The sequence below is a fragment of the Leptodactylus fuscus genome, chromosome 5 (assembly GCF_031893055.1).
Source record: "Leptodactylus fuscus isolate aLepFus1 chromosome 5, aLepFus1.hap2, whole genome shotgun sequence".
Lineage (NCBI taxonomy): Eukaryota > Metazoa > Chordata > Amphibia > Anura > Leptodactylidae > Leptodactylus > Leptodactylus fuscus.
In genome coordinates, this window is record NC_134269.1 from 39,789 (window position 1) to 47,067 (window position 7,279).

At 46.6% G+C, this 7,279-nt stretch overlaps 1 long non-coding RNA gene across 1 annotated transcript; it reads left to right on the forward strand.

Moving 5' to 3' along the window:
• The first annotated feature begins 200 nt into the window (after positions 1-200).
• On the forward strand, positions 201-623 carry LOC142204641 (uncharacterized). Its single transcript, XR_012716138.1, has 3 exons — positions 201-254; positions 477-509; positions 575-623. It is a non-coding gene; the product is annotated as an uncharacterized LOC142204641 (long non-coding RNA).
• Positions 624-7,279: the final 6,656 nt, after the last annotated feature.

Sequence of the window (7,279 nt, forward strand, 5' to 3'; positions counted from 1 at the left end):
TGACTTCGCTCTTTCTTCTCTCACTTTCACTGTTTTCATCATTTCTGATACTTTGTCACAAGAAAAGCTGCAGCTCTGTAGAGAGGGGTAATAGTCTGCAGGATATGTCACTATATCAGGAGGTAGAGGAGCAATGTTCTGCAGAGAGGTCAGTGGTGTAATAGTCTGCAGGATATGTCACTATATCAGGGGGTAGAGGAGCGATGTTCTGCAGAGAGGTCAGTGGTGTAATAGTCTGCAGAATATATCAGTATGTATCATGAGGTAGAGGAGCGATGTTCTGTAGAGAGGTCTGTGGTGTAATAGTCTGCAGGATATATCACTATATCAGGAGGGAGAGGAGCAATGTTCTGCAGAGAGGTGAGAGGTGTAATAGTCTGCAGGATATATCAGTATGTATCAGGAGGTAGAGGAGCGATGTTCTGCAGAGAGGTCAGTGATGTAATAGTCTGCAGGATATATCACTATATCAGGAGGGAGAGGAGCGATGTTCTGCAGAGAGGTGAGAGGTGTAATAGTCTGCAGGATATATCAGTATGTATCAGGGGGTAGAGGAGCGATGTTCTGCAGAGAGGTGTAATAGTCTGCAGGATATTAGGGTAGACATTGTGTCAGGTTTGGGTTAGTGGCGGGGGCGGGGCAGGTGTGGGGTGCGGGTGATCTTATCTCCTTCTCACCCCCCCCCCCATTTCCTTTCCCCTCCCCCGCCTTTCTTCCTCTTTCTTCAGCCACTTCTCCCTTCTCGCCCTCTGACCTCTGACCTGTGACCTGCGCTGCTTCTCTTTCATTGACACGACGCGTTTTGTTATTAATATGTCTGACTCAGGCGCTGCCCCCAGTTGTTCCAAAGACCCCCCCATTATTCTTAAATATTGATAAACCTGATATGCTAATGAGACTCCGCGAGCCCCGCCTGTGTCAGACCTCTGTCACGCCCCCTCCGTGGCTTGTGCTCCGTTTATGCCTCCATCCAGTCTCACATCCCGGGCATGTGCAGTAAGACTCTGTTCTGAGCACTACTGGGCACGCCCGAGCGCCTCACTATAGAACAGCATACTGCAAAGGAGGAGCCAGGGGTCTGCCCCGCCCCCTGCAGGGTGATACAGAGGAGGAGGAGCTAGGAGCCTACCCCACCCCCTACAGGGTGATACAGATGGGAGGAGCTATGAGCCTTCCCTGCCCCCTGCAGGATGATACAGAGGAGGAGCTACAAGCCTGACCCGCCCCCTACAGGGTGATACAGAGAGGAGGAGCTATGAGCCTGCCCCACACCCTGCAGGGTGATACAGAGGAGGAGCTATGAGCCTGCCCTGCCCCCTGCAGGGTGATACAGAGGAGGAGCTAGGAGCCTGCCCCACCCCCTGCAGGGTGATACAGAGGAGGAGCTAGGAGCCTGACCTGCCCCCTACAGGGTGATACGGAGGAGGAGCCAGGAGTCTGCCCCACTCCCTGCAGGGTGATACAGAGGAGGAGCTAGGAGCCTGACCTGCCCCCTACAGGGTGATACGGAGGAGGAGCTATGAGCCTGCCCCGCCCTCTGCAGGGTGATACAGAGAGGAGGAGCTATGAGCCTGCCCTGCCCCCTACAGGGTGATACAGAGGAGGAGCTATGAGCCTGCCCTGCCCCCTGCAGGGTGATACAGAGGAGGAGCTAGGAGCCTGCCCCACCCCCTGCAGGGTGATACAGAGAGGAGGAGCTATGAGCCTGCCCCACACCCTGCAGGGTGATACAGAGGAGGAGCTATGAGCCTGCCCTGCCCCCTGCAGGGTGATACAGAGGAGGAGCTAGGAGCCTGCCCCACCCCCTGCAGGGTGATACAGAGGAGGAGCTAGGAGCCTGACCTGCCCCCTACAGGGTGATACGGAGGAGGAGCCAGGAGTCTGTCCCGCCCCCTGCAGGGTGATACGGAGGAGGAGCTATGAGCCTGCCCCGCCCTCTGCAGGGTGATCCAGAGGAGGAGCTATGAGCCTGCCCCACCCCCTGCAGGGTGATACAGAGGAGCTATGAGCATGCTCCACCCCTTGCAGGATGATAGAGAGGAGGAGCTAGGAGCCTGCCCCGCCCCCTGCAGGGTAATACAGTGACAGCCATTATATGAGTAGGACGCTCTGTTTATCACCATGTGCCACCATCTTGGTTGTTCCGTACCGTACATGGGAGGTCCCACTGATCAGGATGGCTCCTCCCTGTGCACACTCGGCCAGTGCCCCCTAGATATATATAATACAGGCCGGACATTGGTGTGATGGGTCATGGTGGCCACAGGAGGGCGGAGTGTACCCTATATACATCTGTGCCGACACAGGTCTCCAAAAACTAAAGAGACCCCAACAAGGAGGAGCCAATGACCTACTAGAGGTGTAAGTTTTGGGGTTCTCGCTCTGCTCCTGGCTCCAGGTGGGAGGAGCTTAGTCTTAGCCACTCCTGTCCTAATTTTTAAAGGGCCAAGCGTGTATACACGAGAGGCCGCCATCTTGGGTCCTCTACACCTGCACCATTTCCATTCTGCTAAGCCCTGGGTCGTTGCATATTTTGGCGTCACAAACAAGCCAGAGGGTCCCCTCAAGTAGCCAGCGAGAAATGTCAGCGCTGACCTGTAGGTGACAGTGTCCGGAGCAGGCGGGGACCAGAGGTCCAGGACAGAGAGCAGGAAGCCGCCATGTGAAGGAGATCCTGCCAGGAGCAGAGCTGTGGGATTGCTCCTCAAGCTTCAGGCATCATCTTGTGACTGACCCGAGGGCCACACCATCGCTCGGCCACCGCATCCCATGGAACAGACCTGGTACAGGGGAGATAAGGAGGAACTCTGCACTGCCTCTGAGGATATTTGGGACTGGGCCTCCTCCCCCTGCTGCACTGGACCCCATTTCTACCCAGGATAGGGCGACTAGGACCTCCTGCTCCACCACTCTCCGTGACCTCGGAGCCCCTCTTTTCTGGAATTCATAAGAGACTACTTGGCCGAGCAATAAACAGACATGTCCACATAATATCACATATAATACAGACATCCCCACATAACACATGTAATACAGACATCCCCACATATCACATGTAATACAGACATCCCCACATAACACATGTAATACAGACATCCCCACATATCACATGTAATACAGACATCCCCACATATCATATGTAATACAGACATCCCCACATATCATATGTAATACAGACATCCCCACATATCACATGTAATACAGACATCCCCACATATCACATGTAATACAGACATCCCCACATATCACATGTAATACAGACATCCCCACATATCACATGTAATACAGACATCCCCACATATCACATGTAATACAGACATCCCCACATATCATATGTAATACAGACATCCCCACATATCATATGTAATACAGACATCCCCACATATCATATGTAATACAGACATCCCCACATATCACATGTAATACAGACATCCCCACATATCACATGTAATACAGACATCCCCACATATCACATGTAATACAGACATCCCCACATATCACATGTAATACAGACATCCCCACATATCACATGTAATACAGACATCCCCACATATCACATGTAATACAGACATCCCCACATATCATATGTAATACAGACATCCCCACATATCACATGTAATACAGACATCCCCACATATCACATGTAATACAGACATCCCCACATATCACATGTAATACAGACATCCCCACATATCACATGTAATACAGACATCCCCACATATCACATGTAATACAGACATCCCCACATATCACATGTAATACAGACATCCTCACATATCATATGTAATACAGACATCCCCACATATCACATGTAATACAGACATCCCCACATATCACATGTAATACAGACATCCCCACATATCATATGTAATACAGACATCCCCACATATCACATGTAATACAGACATCCCCACATATCACATGTAATACAGACATCCCCACATATCACATGTAATACAGACATCCCCACATATCACATGTAATACAGACATCCCCACATATCACATGTAATACAGACATCCCCACATAACACATGTAATACAGACATCCCCACATATCACATGTAATACAGACATCCCCACATATCACGTGTAATACAGACATCCCCACATATCACATGTAATACAGACATCTCCACATATCACATGTAATGTAACCATCCCCACATAATATCATATGTAATACAGACATTCCTACATACTATCACACATATAATACAGACATGTGTGATATTATATGGAGAGGACTGTATTACATGTGTGATATTACATGGGGAGGTCTGCATTACATGTGTGATATTATATGGGGAGGTCTGTATTACATGCGTGATATTACATGGGGAGGTCTGCATTACATGTGTGAAATTACATGGGGAGGTCTGTATTACATGTGTGATATTATATGGGGAGGTCTGTATTACATGTGTAATATTATACGGGGAGTCTGTACTACATGTGTGATATTACATGGAGAGGTCTGCATTACATGTGTGATATTATATGGGGAGGTCTCTATTACACGTGTGATATTATATGGGGAGGTCTCTATTACACGTGTCATATTATATGGGGACGTCTGCATTACATATGTGATATTATATGGCGAGGTCTTCATTACATGTGTGATATTATATGGGGAAGTCTGTATTAGATGTGTGATATTATATGTTGAGGTGTATATTACATGTGTGAGATTATATGGGGAGGTCTTCATTACATGTGTGATATTATATGGAGAGGACTGTATTACATGTGTGATATTACATGGGGAGGTCTGCATTACATATGTGATATTATATGGCGAGGTCTTCATTACATGTGTGATATTATATGGGGAAGTCTGTATTAGATGTGTGATATTATATGTTGAGGTGTATATTACATGTGTGAGATTATATGGGAAGGTCTTGATTACATGTGTGATATTATATGGAGAGGACTGTATTACATGTGTGATATTACATGGGGAGGTCTGTATTACATATGTGATATTATATGGCGAGGTCTTCATTACATGTGTGATATTATATGGGGAAGTCTGTATTAGATGTGTGATATTATATGTTGAGGTGTATATTACATGTGTGAGATTATATGGGGAGGTCTTCATTACATGTGTGATATTATATGGATAGGACTGCATTACATGTGTGATATAATATGGAGAGGTCTGCATTATATGTGTGATAGTATATGGGGAGGTCTTCATTACATGTGTGATATTATACAGGGAGGTGTATATTACATGTGTGATATTATATGGGGAGGACTGCATTACATGTGTGATATAATATGGAGAGGTCTGCATTATATGTGTGATAGTATATGGGGAGGTCTGCATTACATGTGTGATATTAAATGGGGAGGTCTGTATTACATGTGTGATATTATATGGGGAGGTCTGCATTACATGTGTGATATTAAATGGGAAGGTCTGTATTACATGTGTGATATTATATGGTGAGGTCTGTATTACATGTGTGATATTACATGGGGAGGTCTGTATTACATGAGTTATATTACATGGGGAGGTCTGTATTACGTGTGTGATATTATATGGGGAGGTATGTATTACATGTGTGATATTACATGGGTAGGTCTGTATTACATATGTGATATTACATGGGGAGGTCTGTATTACATGTTTTATATTTCATGGGGAGTTCTGTATTACATGTGTGATATTACATGGGGAGGTCTGAATTACATGTGTGATATTACATGAGGAGGTCTGTATTACATGTGTGATATTACATGGGGAGGTCTGTATTACATGTGTGATATTATATGGGGAGGTCTGTATTACATGTGTGATATTATATGGGGAGGTCTGTATTTCATGTGTGATATTATATGGGGAGGTCTGGATTACATGTGTGATATTACATGGGGAGGTCTGTATTACATGTGTGATATTACATGGGGAGGTCTGTATTACATGTGTGATATGACATGGGGAGGTCTGTATTACATGTGTGATATTATATGGGGAGGTCTGTATTACATGTGTGATATTATATGGGGAGGTCTGTATTACATGTGTGATATTACATGGGGAGGTCTGTATTACATGTGTGATATTATATGGGGAGGTCTGTATTACATGTGTGATATGACATGGGGAGGTCTGTATTACATGTGTGATATGACATGGGGAGGTCTGTATTACATGTGTGATATTACATGGCGGGGTCTGTATTACATGTGTGATATTACATGGCGGGGTCTGTATTACATGTGTGATATTACACAGAGGGCTGGGGGCAGGGTGGGCTCCTCAGGTGTCATTCCTTACATTCCAGGCATTGTGTATACAGGACTGGACAATCATGTCCGGAATGTCAGCCCTATATAATCTGTGGACCCTGTTACCTGTCTGTGTAGAGACCCCCAGTGCCCTGCCCCTCCCCCAACCACTGTATATATGACACATTTCCTGCTCATTACACCATGACCTGTATAGAGAGGAGCAGGAAATGACAGGCGGTGGAGTAATGCAGTGTGTGTATTGTAACCAGCGACCCCCTCCCCACAAACTCCCGGTCTCTCATACATGTCTACACCGCACCATAGCGGAACAGCGTTATATACAGGATATTACACACAGGACTCTATACAGAGAGATCAGCGCTATAGTATACAGAGAGGGCAGTACTATAGTATACAGAGAGATCAGTGCTATAGTATACAGAGAGGTCAGTGCTATAGTATACAGAGAGGTCAGTGCTATAGTATACAGAGAGGTCAGTGGGGGGGGGTATATATATGTTCTCTGTGACTTCGCCGTGTTATAAATACCGCCGCCGTATTTCTGGGTGAGGAGAAGCCGCAATTTCCGGGGCTCGGGCTCCGCTCTCCTTATAAGGCTCTTACTGTATAAGCCGAGGGGAAGGAAATCACAAATACAGAAGTGTCAGCAGCGAGTATGACTGTACTCATCGGATACAGCACAGCTTAGGTACAGCACATTACCTACCAGGATAATACAGAAGGCTAATAGGAACCCCAAGTGTCAGCCTGTCATTATCCTGTGTGGAGAGTCCTTATATGGCATTTTACTCTGTGCAGGGGCCACTATGGGACATAATACTGTGTGCAGGGGCCACAATGGGACATAATACTGTGTGCAGGGGCCACTATGGGACATAATACTGTGTGCAGGGGTCACTATGGGACATAATACTGTGTGCAGGGGCCACTATGGGACATAATACTGTGTGCAGGGGACACTATGGGGCATAATACTGTGTGCAGGGGCCACTATGGGGGATAATACTGTG